Consider the following 17465-nt stretch of genomic DNA (forward strand, 5'->3'; position numbering starts at 1 on the left):
TAATTCGCCTTCATCGGCGTCAGCTTCTCACGCCATGTACATTACCATAAACTGATGAGACGAAGTTAATCCCTTTATCGTGGAGAAACTAATGTACCCCTTCTTTGGGCTTATTGATAATGTGAAAAAAGAATGAAGTCTTCAGTTGGTAGAAACAGAAGTTATGTTCAGTTTGTTTCCTTCTTCATCGCTGTTTTTTGTTGTCACACTTAAAGCAAATAGTCTTCCTTGACAAAGAAACGTCAAAGGTTATTTCGAAACTGCCTCTTCTCTCTGAAAATGCTTAAAAAGCAAACCATATTCGGTGAGAAGCAACTATTTATAATGGCTTCTTGAAAAATAAATTAATAAACGTTGAACTCAAAGAACGGCAATTCCGGTAAAAACTAAAATATCTTTTTTTTTTTTTTTTTCACGATTGTTAAGTAAGTTAGTAGTGGTGAACACTCTCTTACGTTTGTCTTCTGTGTCCGCAGATATTTCTTGTTAATTCTTTTACATCAAGGTCTTGATTAAAAAATTTGCGTATGGTTCTTTATATTTACTAGTCTTCAGTAACATGTGATGCTCAGTTAGCAGAGAGATCCAAAAATCCTCTTGGCTTTTCTCTTCCTTCTTGAAGAGGTAATGGACCGTTGCCGCTTTCAGCCAATTGACTGCGTTGCGTTTCGTGTTAGGAAAGGGTACATCATCCGGTGTCAAAAAGTCCGCAGGCGTTATAGTGTTAGGTGACGTTCGAAGGATGAGTGCCAGCTTTCGTCGGACATTCAGTCAGATATCTTTAACCTTGTCGCACACGAAACGATGTTCTTCGTTATCAATTAAACTACACGTTGCACACAAAGGCGAATCCGCTAAGTGGATCGAATGAAGTTTCGAGTTTGTTGCAACTTTCCTATTTACAACAAAGTACCATGTTGCTTTCAGATGAGTAGCTAAGTTACGGTTATGAATATTTGCCCATATCACTTTCCAGTTAGAACATGGATAGTTTTGTTCTATTTTGTTGTTCTTCTTTTCTCCCATCAATTTGCCATATATTTCTTTTACGTTTGTCATGTCTTTTTCCGGAATTCTTGAACGTAGGTAGCTATATTCTATTAAAAACCATCGTAAATGGTAAAGTCCGCTCGGTATGTGCTGCACATTAATGGGTGGAGAGAGGTCATCTGGAGCTATTTCAGGTAGCAAGTGCGCGGCGATACAGCTGCCGGATTGTCTCCATTGTTGAAATGTATTGGAGATGTACAGAGCCTGCGACTTTTTAGTAACATTCGTTAAGTTTAAGCCGCCATTATTAGTGGCGAGCGTCAGAGTGTCATACTGGATTTTAAATATGTGGCCACGGCTCACAAAATAGCCTATTGCTGACATAATTTGTTTGGCGATGCCCGCGGGTATTGGCAGTATCTGGGCGACATAATTGACTTTGGAAGTAATAGAGACGTTCGCTAAAGACACTCTCTGAATTTCATTTAATTGTCGAATACTATGTGTCCGTACACTAGCTCGTATGGTAGTTAGTACTTGTCTATAGTTGGCCGCAATAGTTTGACGTATATTTTTTCGGAAATCAATGCCGAGACACTTCAAGGCTGTTAGCTCACGTAACTGACCGTGTGTGCGCATGCCAATGCCACATCCGATATTGAATATGCCGGACTTGGTTTTGTTTAACCTCGCGGCTGACGCTCGTTCGTATTTTTCTATTATGTGCATTGCCGTCTCGACTTCCGCTACATTCATAACGAGAAACCCAACATCGTCCGCATAAGCTTTACATATTATTTTGTTTCCTCGTATTTGCAATCCTTGTAACCGCTGAGTCAAGGTAGCGAGCAAAGGTTCGATGGCCATGGCAAAAAGTGCCATGGACAACGGACAACCCTGCCTGACGGAACATGCGATCTCGACTGGCCGGCTAGGCTGTCCATTTATGATGATTCTGGAGGAGTTATTCGTTACCAAACGTCGTATGAGGTCGACGAATCTCGGCGGAAAACCCATTGCGCCCATCGTTTTCAGGAGGTAGGAGTGGCTGATCCTGTCGAAGGCTTTATCGAAACCTAACGACACGATGGCACATTTTAGTCGACATACTTCTGCTATTGAAATTATGTCGCGGTAGTCGGACAGCGTCTGCTGAATTTTCCTATCTTTGCCCACGCTAGACTGATATGGGCCGGTGACGCTGGCCATTACATTTTTAAGTCTGTGGGCTAAGAGCCGCGAAAAAAATTTATAGTCACTGTTCAGCAGAGTGATTGGTCTCAAATTTCCAATTTTCTTGCCAGCCGATTTTTTTGCGATTAACACTATCATACCTTCACGAAAATCTTTCGGTATCTCCTTATTGAGGTTCAGAAGTTCATTACAGATGCATGTACTTCTATGTTTTATATGTTCCCAGAAGACTTGATAAAATTCTGCTGGTATGCCGTCAGCTCCAGGGGATTTATTTTTTGCACTTTGATAGACAGCATATTGTACATCGTCTTCGGTCGCCTCCGCTATTAGAGCTTCCGCGTACGCGTTACCAACGCGTCCTTGCAGGTGGGTCAGTAAATCGTCCTGTGCTTTTTCGTCTACCTCTTTATGTGAAAACAAGTTGTCGAAATGGGTTAGTATTTCTGCTTTTATGTCGTTGTGCATTGTCAAGGTGGTTCCATTATCAGTTTTAAGCTCCGTCAGTATTTTTCGGAATCCTCGTTTAGTTTCACGAATCACATGATATATCGAAGTGGCTTCTTTTTGCGCCACAGTCTCTGCTCTTGACCTTATTTGGTATCCTTCAAGCTGTTGTCGCCTTAATGTCAGTATTTTCGCCTGGAATTTTTTAATTCTCCCATGGTTCCCAATAGCTGTAGCACCTTGCAGGTAGAGTTCTCGGAGACAATGAAAGTAAAATTCTATCGTTCTTTTCCGCCAAAAGCTCTTCTCCCGGGAGTAGTTGATGAAACATCTCCGGATCTGAGGTTTGGCGCATTTGAGCCACCAATCCAAGGTCGACTGGTAAGAGCTGAGTTTGGTCTCGCAGGCTCTCCAAGTGGTGAGAAAGGCTTCTCGACAGGCAGGATCTTTTAAGTGTGAAACATTAAGTTTCCATGGCCCTTTATATCGACAGGTTCCTTGTCGTTCCGAATTTAATGTGCATATATATGCAGCGTGATCCGAAAAAACGGTTGGCCAAACTTCAGACTGCAGAATGCGGTGTTTCAGATTGGGCGAGACATATATTCGATCCAACCGGCTCGCTGAATGATTAGTGAGGTGGGTAAAGCCGGGTGCCGCGCCGTGCTTTTGCTCCCACGAATCAGTTAAACGGAGGTCGGTGACGATACGTTCCAGGTCCGGCGATTTGTTGTAGTTCGGAGTTTGGTCTTTGGCATGTATGACACTGTTAAAGTCGCCTCCAAGGATGGAATGGGTGCAGTGTACACCAAACAAAGGAACAATTCCCTCCTTAAAAAACTGTGCTCGTTGGCACCGATTGGTAGAACCAGATGGGGCATAGACATTAATAATCCTGGTGTTATAAAGCGTGCCGGCAATGCCTCTGCCGTTAGGCAGTTTTGTTACGTCTGTAATGACGACGCCCTCTTTGAAAAGAAATGCGGTACCCAAATCACATCCAATTCCAGGATTGACTATAGCATTATACCCCTGTATGAAGTCAAGTTCGATGTTTGTTACTTCTTGTAAAAACAAAATGTCCACATCAGCTGCATACAGGAAATCTTTTAAATTTTGTAAATTAAATGGGCTACAAATTTTATTGATGTTCAGCGTAGCGATCTTATAGGCCTGCAACGGAACTACGTTAGCCAAGACGGGAGTGTAATTAGGAAAAACTCTGGCAACATATCATTTCGAAAAAACATTAAGAAATCTGACCCGAGAGACATGTGGACACAAGTCAGTAAAACCGTTCAGACTAGAAATATTCATGACTTGGGAAGGGATCAGTCGGCTTCTCCGTGTCTGGGACAGTAGCCGTCGCGGCGATGACATTCAAGACGACGTCATCGCGTGGTGTGGCCATCGTGGTGACTGTAACGGTTCCTGTGGTGTCCATAATTTCGTCCTCCTTTGTAGTGTCGTCGACATCGTCTGCCCACGGATTCGACAGCCCTGTCATCGGTTCGTCATTAAGTGGTGCACTATATTCAGGTGTTTGCTGATGATTTTTATCTTCGGTTCGGGTAATTGCTACGTCATCGGAGGGCAAACTGGCAGAACCTGAGGTACTATCCAAGGACACAGGGTCTTCGTTAGATGACTGCTGATTGCACTGCAAGTTCTCAGATGCAGATTGACGTATTTTGCCCCCTATTTGCTTCGCCTGTTCACGCAGTTGTGGTGCAGTCTGCTCTGCACCTTGACGCGCGATCCTCCATTTTTTAGATTTCTTGGGAGATGCGTCTCGTGGTGGACTTTGGACGGTACCTGAAGAAGCCTCAGGTTGCAAAGTAGCACTACTCGAAGTGACTGACGCCAGGTCTGATTTCATTGCACTTGACGGGCTGTGGTCAGTGCCTAAGGCAGCTGCAGGATTCGGAAGAGCACCACTAGAAACGGCTGGTTGCGAGTCCGTTTTCTGTGCACCTGATACGCTTTTGATACCTCCTAAAGAAGCTCCAGGATGCAGAGGAGCACTACCCGAAGCGACTGAGGTCGCGTCCGTATCCATTGCCTCATTGGGCGATTCCACGGCGACAAGGGCAGGAGCAGATATGTCTTCGCAGGAGGGTTGAGTGTCTACAGATGCTACACCTGAGTCGGTCGGTTGGTCGGTCGCTTGTGGGTCGGTATTCGTAGTAACTTCGGGGGGCGCAGTGGCACTTGCAAAACCGCGCGCTACGGCGACATATGTTACGGGCAGCGTTGACATAGCAGGGGGCCTGACGGCATCGCCGGCAGGCAGTAGCGCCACTCGCCTTTGAACACAGTCTGCACGAACGTGGCCTGGTAAATTGCAGACAGCACACGTTTTCGGTTGGTCATCATACATCACAACAGCTCTATATCCGCAGACGTTTATAAACGACGGAATGTGCTTCTGCAATTCGACTTTTAATTGGCGCACACCATTCAAAACAGGGAATTTGTGTGCAGCAGACCACCGTTCGGCAATATTACTCAAAACTTTCCCGTATGGAGCAATAACAGCATTTATCTGGTCACTTGTAATTTCAAAGGGAAGTTCAAAGACTCGCACGGTCCGAATACCTAGACCAGCATGGGCAACGGTAACCTCCCCAACATTTCCGTCAGCATGTTTAAATTTCAGAATGCCACCACAAGATCGAACTATCCTTTCACACAATTCTGGACTGGCAAGTTTCACGAAAACCACACTGTTCATAATCGAGAAATGTATGCCGATAATATCATCAAGTCCTATTTTAACATCACCCTCTAACCACTGTTCAACATCAAATGACCTCGGTCGGACAAAGTTGCGATCAAACGTGAATTTCAAAGTATCTTTTCGTTGCGGTTGCGACATCTCTTAATTCTTTTTCATGTCTACACAAATACTATAGACAGCGACGCGTTGCAGCAAGAGCAGAGACTTACTACGCGGAGCTAACGCAGCACAGCACACAGCACGGCACGTCCGACCTCCAGCGCAGCCGCTGGCTGACTTTATCCATTAGGCCACACAGTCACTGACGACCAAGTGCAACTTGTATAGGACTCATCTCGAAACGCTCACACCCCTGATAATTTGTGTTTTCGTTCTACACAGCCGCTGCCCTTGCTCTTTCCCACCCATTCGTTACATTCAACCTCTTACGTGACCGAACAAATATAGACTGGGAAACAAGACCACACACTTTGTGCATACGGAATAGAAGGCAGAGCGTGCCTCGCCGCATTTGCCACGATGGCCATTTGCTACTTCTGCAGAAGCGGCGGCGGCGACGACGACGACGACGACGACGACGACGACGACCGCGAGAGGCTCTGACATATGTGAGAAATACATCTATAAAATGTAATTCAGACTGCCTCGTCCCACCTTATGCTGAACCGCTTTGGCAAAGGCTTTATCTGCGCCATTCGCCTTAATCACATCTGAGAGTATTTCTTAATAAAAGGCATGTCGCTAATTGTTCGTCATCACAGATACTGTTTGCTATACGGCCACGACGCGCAACTGATTTCCAAAATTCGACTTCTTCCTTTGTGGATGGACCTCACGACCCTTGGTTTACTAGTCCAGTGCTCTACCACTGAGCTAAAGAGGCGCGGCCTAGCGGTACTTTTGCGTACTTCGTTCTTACGGTAGTCTGGATCATCAGACTTCAGCTGACAACACTTCATATTACCGACTTATATTTGCAGCTATGGCGACCCATTACTGCTTGGCTACACATCTGACACGTAACCGATGTCCTCTCCAAACAACAACACTTGCATTTCAGAACATGTCTTTCACACATGTCTACAAAATCACCTTCACCTTCAAATACAGTTTCCTTGCGACTGACAGAGACGTAGGCAAAGTTTAAAGTTGCTATTTCCATTACATCACGTTAATCAGAAAAACGGTAATTTACATCTGCAGCGGAACAAAATTCCGTTTCGCCCAGCGTGGGGCTCGAACCCACGACCCTGAGATTAAGAGTTTCATGCTCTACCGACTGAGCTAGCCGGGCTGCTTCAGTAAATACTTGCCGGGCAGCACGTCACGCAGTACTCGTTTGGGTTGGGTGGTCCCATACAGAATCTCTCCATGCTGCCTAATGTTTTCCTAACGTCACACTCGTCACGTACTTCACTTTTATTTCATAATCATTTCTGAGAGGTAAGGTATTGCATGACAACCTGCAGAGCTAGTGGCGTCAAAATTAACACTCATACTTGATGTGACTCAAAAGGCGAACGAGTTACTTTCCGACGTTGTTTTAGATGTGCAAGTGCCAGTGGAAACTCGCGGTGACGGCACTCTGCCGACCATTTCGCTAGTTAACACCGGTCTTGTAGTGTGTGTTTCAAGCTCAAGAGCATCTCCAAGCAGATAATGGTCAACAGCAACATTCAGACGGTTTCGTACTGCTCAAATGCTACATTAAAACGGTATGTTTCTTTTTCAGAAGTGATAAAACACGAGTGTGACAGCATTCGAACCTGTAATTTTCAGATCCGAAGTCCGACGCCTTATCCATTAGGCCACACAGTCACTCACGACCAAGTGCAACTTGTATATGACTCATCTCGAAACGCTCACACCCCTGATAATTTGTGTTTTCGTTCTACACAGCCGCTGCCCTTGCTCTTTCCCACTCATTCGTTACATTCAACCTCTTACGTGACCGAAAAAATATAGACTGGGAAACAAGACCACACACTTTGTGCATACGGAATCGAAGGCAGGGCGTGCCTCGCCGCATTTGCCACGATGGCCATTTGCTACTTCTGCAGAAGCGGCGGCGGCGACGACGACGACGACGACGACCGCGAGAGGCTCTGACATATGTGAGAAATACATCTATAAAATGTAATTCAGACTGCGTCGTCCCACCTTATGCTGAACCGCTTTGGCAAATGCTTTATCTGCGCCATTCACCTTAATCACATCTGAGAGTAATTCTTAATAAAAGGCATGTCGCTAATTGTTCGTCATCACAGATACTGTTTGCTATACGGCCAAGACGCGCAACTGATTTCCAAAATTCGACTCCTTCCTTTGAGGATGGAACTCACGACCCTTGGTTTACTAGTCCAGTGCTCTACCACTGAGCTAAAGAGGCGCGGCCTAGCGGTACTTTTGCGTAATTCGTCCTTACTGTCGTCTGGATCATCAGACTTCAGCTGACAACACTTCATATTACCGACTAATATTTGCAGCTATGGCGACCCATTACTGCTTGGCTACACATCTGACACGTAACCGATGTCCTCTCCAAACAACAACACTTGCATTTCAGAACATGTCTGTCACACAAGTCTACAAAATCACCTTCACCTTCAAATACAGTTACCTTGCGACTGACAGAGACGTAGGCAAAGTTTAAAGTTGCTATTTCCATTACATCACGTTAATCAGAAAAACGGTAATTTACATCTGCAGCGGAATAAAATTCCGTTTAGCCCAGCGTGGGGCTCGAACCCACGACCCTGAGATTAAGAGTCTCATGCTCTACCGACTGAGCTAGCCGGGCTGCTTCGGTGAATACTTGCCGGGCAGCACGTCACACAGTACTCGTTTGGGTTGGGTGGTCCCATACAGAATCTCTCCATGCTGCCTAATGTTTTCCTAACGTCACACTCGTCACGTACTTCACTTTTATTTCATAATCATTTCTGAGAGGTAAGGAATTGCATGACAACCTGCAGAGCTAGTGGCGTCAAAATTAACACTCATACTTGATGTGACTCAAAAGGCGAACGAGTTACTTTCCGACGTTGTTTTAGATGTGCAAGTGCCAGTGGAAACTCGCGGTGACGGCACTCTGCCGACCATTTCGCTAGTTAACACCGGTCTTGTAGTGTGTGTTTCAAGCTCAAGAGCATCTCCAAGCAGAAAATGGTCAACAGCAACATTCAGACGGTTTCGTACTGCTCAAATGCTACATTAAAACGGTATGTTTCTTTTTCAGAACTGATAAAACACGAGCGTGACAGCATTCGAACCTGTAATCTTCAGATCCGAAGTCGGACGCCTTACCCATTAGGCCACACAGTCACTGACGACCAAGTGCAACTTGTATATGACTCATCTCGAAACGCTCACACCCCTGATAATTTGTGTTTTCGTTCTACACAGCCGCTGCCCTTGCTCTTTCCCACCCATTCGTTACATTCAACCTCTTACGTGACCGACCAAATATAGACTGGGAAACAAGACCACACATTTTGTGCATACGGAATCGAAGGCAGGGCGTGCCTCGCCGCATTTGCCACGATGGCCATTTGCTACTTCTGCAGAAGCGGCGGCGGCGACGACGACGACGACCGCGAGAGGCTCTGACATATGTGAGAAATACATCTATAAAATGTAATTCAGACTGCGTCGTCCCACCTTATGCTGAACCGCTTTGGCAAAGGCTTTATCTGCGCCATTCGCCTTAATCACATCTGAGAGTAATTCTTAATAAAAGGCATGTCGCTAATTGTTCGTCATCACAGATACTGTTTGCTATACGGCCACGACGCGCAACTGATTTCCAAAATTCGACTTCTTCCTTTGAGGATGGATCTCGCGACCCTTGGTTTACTAGTCCAGTGCTCTACCACTGAGCTAAAGAGGCGCGGCTTAGCGGTACTTCTGCGTACTTCATCCTTACGGTCGTCTGGATCATCAGAATTCAGCTGACTACACTTCATATTACCGACTAATATTTGCAGCTATGGCGACCCATTACTGCTTGGCTACACATCTGACACGTAACCGATGTCCTCTCCAAACAACAACACTTGCATTTCAGAACATGTCTTTCACACATGTCTACAAAGTCACCTTCACCTTCAAATACACTTTCTTTGCGACTGACAGAGACGTAGGCAAAGTTTAAAGTTGCTATATCCATTACATCACGTTAATCAGAAAAACGGTAATTTACATCTGCAGCGGAACAAAATTCCGTTTCGCCCAACGTAGGGCTCGAACCCACGACCCTGAGATTAAGAGTCTCATGCTCTACCGACTGAGCTAGCCGGGCTGCTTCGGTGAATACTTGCCGGGCAGCACGTCACACAGTACTCGTTTGGGTTGGGTCGTCCTATACAGAATCTCTCCATGCTGCCTAATGTTTTCCTAACGTCACACTCGTCACGTACTTCACTTTTATTTCATAATCATTTCTGAGAGGTAAGGAATTGCATGACAACCTGCAGAGCTAGTGGCGTCAAAATTAACACTCATACTTGATGTGCCTCAAAACGCGAACGAGTTACTTTCCGACGTTGTTTTAGATGTGCAAGTGCCAGTGGAAACTCGCGGTGACGGCACTCTGCCGACCATTTCGCTAGTTAACACCGGTCTTGTAGTGTGTGTTTCAAGCTCAAGAGCATCTCCAAGCAGAAAATGGTCAACAGCAACATTCAGACGGTTTCGTACTGCTCAAATGCTACATTAAAACGGTATGTTTCTTTTTCAGAACTGATAAAAAAAGAGCGTGACAGCATTCGAACCTGTCATCTTCAGATCCGAAGTCCGACGCCTTATCCATTAGGCCACACAGTCACTGACGACCAAGTGCAACTTGTATATGACTCATCTCGAAACGCTCACACCCCTGATAATTTGTGTTTTCGTTCTACACAGCCGCTGCCCTTGCTCTTTCCCACCCATTCGTTACATTCAACCTCTTACGTGACCGACCAAATATTGACTGGGAAACAAGACCACACACTTTGTGCATACGGAATCGAAGGCAGGGCGTGCCTCGCCGCATTTGCCACGATGGCCATTTGCTACTTCTGCAGAAGCGGCGGCGGCGACGACGACGAGGACGACCGCGAGAGGCTCTGACATATGTGAGAAATACATCTATAAGATGTAATTCAGACTGCCTCGTCCCACCTTATGCTGAACCGCTTTGGCAAATGCTTTATCTGCGCCATTCGCCTTAATCACATCTGAGAGTAATTCTTAATAAAAGGCATGTCGCTAATTGTTCGTCATCACAGATACTGTTTGCTATACGGCCACGACGCGCAACTGATTTCCAAAATTCGACTTCTTCCTTTGAGGATGGAACTCACGACCCTAGGTTTACTAGTCCAGGGCTCTACCACTGAGCTAAAGAGGCGCGGCGTAGCAGTACCTTTGCGAACTTCGTCCTTACGGTCGTCTGGATCATCAGACTTCAGCTGACAACACTTCATATTACCGACTAATATTTGCAGCTATGGCGACCCATTACTGCTTGGCTACACATCTGACACGTAACCGATGTCCTCTCCAAACAACAACACTTGCATTTCAGAACATGTCTTTCACACATGTCTACAAAATCACCTTCACCTTCAAATACAGTTTCCTTGCGACTGACAGAGACGTAGGCAAAGTTTAAAGTTGCTATTTCCATTACATCACGTTAATCAGAAAAACGGTAATTTACATCTGCAGCGGAACAAAATTCCGTTTCGCCCAGCGTGGGGCTCAAACCAACGACCCTGAGATTAAGAGTCTCTTGCTCTAACGACTGAGCTAGCCGGGCTGCTTTGGTGAATACTTGCCGGGCAGCACGTCACACAGTACTCGTTTGGGTTGGGTGGTCCCATACAGAATCTCTCCATGCTGCCTAATGTTTTCCTAACGTCACACTCGTCACGTACTTCACTTTTATTTCATAATCATTTCTGAGAGGTAAGGAATTGCATGACAACCTGCAGAGCTAGTGGCGTCAAAATTAACACTCATACTTGATGTGACTCAAAAGGCGAATGAGTTACTTTCCGACGTTGTTTTAGATGTGCAAGTGCCAGTGGAAAGTCGCAGTGACGGCACTCTGCCGACCATTAAGCTAGTTAACACCGGTCGTGTAGTGTGTGTTTCAAGCTCAAGAGCATCTCCAAGCAGAAAATGGTCAACAGCAATAGTCAGACGGTTTCGTACTGCTCAAATGCTACATTAAAACGGTATGTTTCTTTTTCAGAACTGATGAAACACGAGCGTGACAGCATTCGAACCTGTAATCTTCAGATCCGAAGTCCGACGCCTTATCCATTAGTCCACACAGTCACTGACGACCAAGTGCAACTTGTATATGACTCATCTCGAAACGCTCACACCCCTGATAATTTGTGTTTTCGTTCTACACAGCCGCTGCCCTTGCTCTTTCCCACCCATTCGTTACATTCAACCTCTTACGTGACCGACCAAATATAGACTGGGAAACAAGACCACACACTTTGTGCATACGGAATCGAAGGCAGGGCGTGCCTCGCCGCATTTGCCACGATGGCCATTTGCTACTTCTGCAGAAGCGGCGGCGGCGTCGGCGTCGGCGGCAACGACGACGACGACCGCGAGAGGCTCTGACATATGTGAGAAATACATCTATAAACTGTAATTCAGACTGCCTCGTCCCACCTTATGCTGTACCGCTTTGGCAAAGGCTTTATCTGCGCCATTCGCGTTATTCACATCTGAGAGTAATTCTTAATAAAAGGCATGTCGCTAATTGTTCGTCATCACAGATACTGTTTGCTATACGGCCACGACGCGCAACTGATTTCCAAAATTCGACTTCTTCCTTTGAGGATGGAACTCACGACCCTTGGTTTACTAGTCCAGTGCTCTACCACTGAGCTAAAGAGGCGCGCCCTAGCGGTACTTTTGCATGCTTCGTCCTTACGGTCGTCTGGATCATCAGACTTCAGCTGACAACACTTCGTATTACCGACTAATATTTGCAGCTATGGCGACCCATTACTGCTTGGCTACACATCTGACACGTAACCGATGTCCTCTCCAAACAACAACACTTGCATTTCAGAACATGTCTTTCACACATGTCTACAAAATCACCTTCACCTTCAAATACAGTTTCCTTGCGACTGACAGAGACGTAGGCAAAGTTTAAAGTTGCTATTTCCATTACATCACGTTAATCAGAAAAACGGTAATATACTTCTGCAGCGGAACAAAATTCCGTTCCGTCCAGCGTGGGGCTCGAACCCACGATCCTGAGATTAAGAGTCTCATGCTCTACCGACTGAGCTAGCCGGGCTACTTGTGAGATTACTTGCCGTCCAAGCACGTCACAAAGTACTCGTTTGGGTTGGGTGGTCCCATACAGAATCTCTCCATGCTGCCTAATGTTTTCCTAACGTCACACTCGTCACGTACTTCACTTTTATTTCATAATCATTTATGAGAGGTAAAGGAATTGCATGACAACCTGCAGAGCTAGTGGCGTCAAAATTAACACTCATACTTGATGTGACTCAAAAGGCGAACGAGTTACTTTCCGACGTTGTTTTAGATGTGCAAGTGCCAGTGGAAACTCGCGGTGACGGCACTCTGCCGACCATTTCGCTAGTTAACACCGGTCTTGTAGTGTGTGTTTCAAGCTCAAGAGCATCTCCAAGCAGAAAATGGTCAACAGCAACATTCAGACGGTTTCGTACTGCTCAAATGCTACATTAAAACGGTATGTTTCTTTTTCAGAACTGATAAAACACGAGCGTGACAGCATTCGAAACTGTAATCTTCAGATCCGAAGTACGACGCCTTATCCATTAGGCCACACAGTCACTGACGACCAAGTGCAACTTGTGTATGACTCATCTCGAAACGCTCACACCCCTTATAATTTGTGTTTTCGTTCTACACAGCCGCTGCCCTTGCTCTTTCCCACCCATTCGTTACATTCAACCTCTTACGTGACCGACCAAATATAGACTGGGAGACAAGACCACACACTTTGTGCATACGGAATCGAAGGCAGGGCGTGCCTCGCCGCATTTGCCACGATGGCCATTTGCTACTTCTGCAGAAGCGGCGGAGGCGACGACGACGACGACGACGACGACGACCGCGAGAGGCTCTGACATATGTGAGAAATACATCTATAAAATGTAATTCAGACTGCCTCGTCCAACCTTATGCTGTACCGCTTTGGCAAAGGCTTTATCTGCGCCATTCGCCTTAATCACATCTGAGAGTAATTCTTAATAAAAGGCATGTCGCTAATTGTTCGTCATCACAGATACTGTTTGCTATACGGCCAAGACGCGCAACTGATTTCCAAAATTCGACTTCATCCTTTGAGGATGGAACTCACGACCCTTGGTTTACTAGTCCAGTGCTCTACCACTGAGCTAAAGAGGCGCGGCGTAGCGGTACTTTTGCGTACTTCGTCCTTACGTTCGTTTGGATCATCAGACTTCAGCTGACAACACTTCATATTACCGACTAACATTTGCAGCTATGGCGACCCATTACTGCTTGGCTACACATCTGACACGTAACCGATGTCCTCTCCAAACAACAACACTTGCATTTCAGAACATGTCTTTCACACATGTCTACAAAATCACCTTCACCTTCAAATACAGTTTCCTTGCGACTGACAGAGACGTAGGCAAAGTTTAAAGTTGCTATTTCCACTACATCACGTTAATCAGAAAACGGTAATTTACATCTGCAGCGGAACAAAATTCCGTTTCGCCCAGCGTGGTGCTCGAACCCACGACCCTGAGATTAAGAGTCTCATGCTCTACCGACTGAGCTAGCCGGGCTGCTTCGGTGAATACTTGCCGGGCAGCACGTCACAAAGTACTCGTTTGGGTTGGGTGGTCCCATACAGAATCTCTCCATGCTGCCTAATGTTTTCCTAACGTCACACTCGTCACGTACTTCACTTTTATTTCATAATCATTTATGAGAGGTAAAGGAAGTGCATGACAACCTGCAGAGCTAGTGGCGTCAAAATTAACACTCATACTTGATGTGACTCAAAAGGCGAACGAGTTACTTTCCGACGTTGTTTTACATGTGCAAGTGCCAGTGGAAACTCGCGGTGACGGCACTCTGCCGACCATTTCGCTAGTTAACACCGGTCTTGTAGTGTGTGTTTCAAGCTCAAGAGCATCTCCAAGCAGAAAATGGTCAACAGCAACATTCAGACGGTTTCGTACTGCTCAAATGCTACATTAAAACGGTATGTTTCTTTTTCAGAACTGATAAAACACGAGCGTGACAGCATTCGAACCTGTAATCTTCAGATCCGAAGTACGACGCCTTATCCATTAGGCCACACAGTCACTGACGTCCAAGTGCAACTTGTATATGACTCATCTCGAAACGCTCACACCCCTTATAATTTGTGTTTTCGTTCTACACAGCCGCTGCCCTTGCTCTTTCCCACCCATTCGTTACATTCAACCTCTTACGTGACCGACCAAATATAGACTGGGAGACAAGACCACACACTTTGTGCATACGGAATCGAAGGCAGGGCGTGCCTCGCCGCATTTGCCACGATGGCCATTTGCTACTTCTGCAGAAGCGGCGGCGGCGACGACGACGACGACGACGACGACGACGACCGCGAGAGGCTCTGACATATGTGAGAAATACATCTATAAAATGTAATTCAGACTGCCTCGTCCAACCTTATGCTGTACCGCTTTGGCAAAGGCTTTATCTGCGCCATTCGCCTTAATCACATCTGAGAGTAATTCTTAATAAAAGGCATGTCGCTAATTGTTCGTCATCACAGATACTGTTTGCTATACGGCCAAGACGCGCAACTGATTTCCAAAATTCGACTTCATCCTTTGAGGATGGAACTCACGACCCTTGGTTTACTAGTCCAGTGCTCTACCACTGAGCTAAAGATTCGCGGCGTAGCGGTACCTTTGCGTACTTCGTCCTTACGTTCGTTTGGATCATCAGACTTCAGCTGACAACACTTCATATTACCGACTAACATTTGCAGCTATGGCGACCCATTACTGCTTGGCTACACATCTGACACGTAACCGATGTCCTCTGCAAACAACAACACTTGCATTTCAGAACATGTCTTTCACACATGTCTACTAAATCACCTTCACCTTCAAATACAGTTTCCTTGCGACTGACAGAGACGTAGGCAAAGTTTAAAGTTGCTATTTCCACTACATCACGTTAATCAGAAAACGGTAATTTACATCTGCAGCGGAACAAAATTCCGTTTCGCCCAGCGTGGTGCTCGAACCCACGACCCTGAGATTAAGAGTCTCATGCTCTACCGACTGAGCTAGCCGGGCTGCTTCGGTGAATACTTGCCGGGCAGCACGTCACAAAGTACTCGTTTGGGTTGGGTGGTCCCATACAGAATCTCTCCATGCTGCCTAATGTTTTCCTAACGTCACACTCGTCACGTACTTCACTTTTATTTCATAATCATTTCTGAGAGGTAAGGAATTGCATGACAACCTGCAGAGCTAGTGGCGTCAAAATTAACACTCATACTTGATGTGACTCAAAAGGCGAATGAGTTACTTTCCGACGTTGTTTTAGATGTGCAAGTGCCAGTGGAAACTCGCGGTGACGGCACTCTGCCGACCATTTCGCTAGTTAACACTGGTCTTGTAGTGTGTGTTTCAAGCTCAAGAGCATCTCCAAGCAGAAAATGGTCAACAGCAACATTCAGACGGTTTCGTACTGCCCATTGCTACATTAAAACGGTATGTTTCTTTTTCAGAACTGATAAAACACGAGCGTGACAGCATTCGAACCTGTAATCTTCAGATCCGAAGTCCGACGCTTTATCCATTAAGCCACACAGTCACTGACGACCAAGTGCAACTTGTATATGACTCATCTCGAAACGCTCACACCCCTGATAATTTGTGTTTTCGTTCTACACAGCCGCTGCCCTTGCTCTTTCCCACCCATTCGTTACATTCAACCTCTTACGTGACCGACCAAATATAGACTGGGAGACAAGACCACACACTTTGTGCATACGGAATCGAAGGCAGGGCGTGCCTCGCCGCATTTGCCATGATGGCCATTTGCTACTTCTGCAGAAGCGGCGGCGGCGACGACGACGACGACGACTGCGAGAGGCTCTGACATATGTGAGAAATACATCTATAAAATGTAATTCAGACTGCCTCGTCCCACCTTATGCTGAACCGCTTTGGCAAAGGCTTTATCTGCGCCATTCGCGTTAATCACATCTGAGAGTAATTCTTAATAAAAGGCATGTCGCTAATTGTTCGTCATCACAGATACTGTTTGCTATACGGCCACGACGCGCAACTGATTTCCAAAATTCGACTTCTTCCTTTGAGGATGGAACTCACGACCCTTGGTTTACTAGTCCAGTGCTCTACCACTGAGCTAAAGAGGCGCGCCCTAGCGGTACTTTTGCATATTTCGTCCTTACGGTCGTCTGGATCATCAGACTTCAGCTGACAACACTTCGTATTACCGACTAATATTTGCAGCTATGGCGACCCATTACTGCTTGGCTACACATCTGACACGTAACCGATGTCCTCTCCAAACAACAACACTTGCATTTCAGAACATGTCTTTCACACATGTCTACAAAATCACCTTCACCTTCAAATACAGTTTCCTTGCGACTGACAGAGACGTAGGCAAAGTTTAAAGTTGCTATTTCCATTACATCACGTTAATCAGAAAAACGGTAATATACTTCTGCAGCGGAACAAAATTCCGTTCCGTCCAGCGTGGGGCTCGAACCCACGATCCTGAGATTAAGAGTCTCATGCTCTACCGACTGAGCTAGCCGGGTTGCTTGGGTGATAACTTGCCGTGCAAGCACGTCACAAAGTACTCGTTTGGGTTGGGTGGTCCCATACAGAATCTCTCCATGCTGCGTAATGTTTTCCTAACGTCACACTCGTCACGTACTTCACTTTTATTTCATAATCATTTATGAGAGGTAAAGGAATTGCATGACAACCTGCAGAGCTAGTGGCGTCAAAATTAACACTCATACTTGATGTGACTCAAAAGGCGAACGAGTTACTTTCCGACG

General features: G+C 45.9%; 8 non-coding genes across 8 annotated transcripts; all 8 read right to left on the reverse strand.

Moving 5' to 3' along the window:
• Positions 1-6592: 6592 nt before the first annotated feature.
• Trnak-cuu (transfer RNA lysine (anticodon CUU)) lies at positions 6593-6665 on the reverse strand. Its single transcript has one exon. It is a non-coding gene; the product is annotated as a tRNA-Lys (tRNA).
• Positions 6666-8098: 1433 nt separating this feature from the next.
• Positions 8099-8171, reverse strand: Trnak-cuu (transfer RNA lysine (anticodon CUU)). Its single transcript has one exon. It is a non-coding gene; the product is annotated as a tRNA-Lys (tRNA).
• Positions 8172-9598: 1427 nt separating this feature from the next.
• Trnak-cuu (transfer RNA lysine (anticodon CUU)) lies at positions 9599-9671 on the reverse strand. Its single transcript has one exon. It is a non-coding gene; the product is annotated as a tRNA-Lys (tRNA).
• A 1430-nt stretch (positions 9672-11101) lies between these two features.
• On the reverse strand, positions 11102-11174 carry Trnak-cuu (transfer RNA lysine (anticodon CUU)). Its single transcript has one exon. It is a non-coding gene; the product is annotated as a tRNA-Lys (tRNA).
• Positions 11175-12616: 1442 nt separating this feature from the next.
• Positions 12617-12689, reverse strand: Trnak-cuu (transfer RNA lysine (anticodon CUU)). The gene has a single exon. It is a non-coding gene; the product is annotated as a tRNA-Lys (tRNA).
• A 1440-nt stretch (positions 12690-14129) lies between these two features.
• On the reverse strand, positions 14130-14202 carry Trnak-cuu (transfer RNA lysine (anticodon CUU)). The gene has a single exon. It is a non-coding gene; the product is annotated as a tRNA-Lys (tRNA).
• A 1442-nt stretch (positions 14203-15644) lies between these two features.
• On the reverse strand, positions 15645-15717 carry Trnak-cuu (transfer RNA lysine (anticodon CUU)). The gene has a single exon. It is a non-coding gene; the product is annotated as a tRNA-Lys (tRNA).
• A 1429-nt stretch (positions 15718-17146) lies between these two features.
• Positions 17147-17219, reverse strand: Trnak-cuu (transfer RNA lysine (anticodon CUU)). Its single transcript has one exon. It is a non-coding gene; the product is annotated as a tRNA-Lys (tRNA).
• Positions 17220-17465: the final 246 nt, after the last annotated feature.

Source organism: Schistocerca gregaria, chromosome 8 (genome assembly GCF_023897955.1).
Source record: "Schistocerca gregaria isolate iqSchGreg1 chromosome 8, iqSchGreg1.2, whole genome shotgun sequence".
In the NCBI taxonomy this organism is placed as follows: Eukaryota; Metazoa; Arthropoda; class Insecta; order Orthoptera; family Acrididae; genus Schistocerca; species Schistocerca gregaria.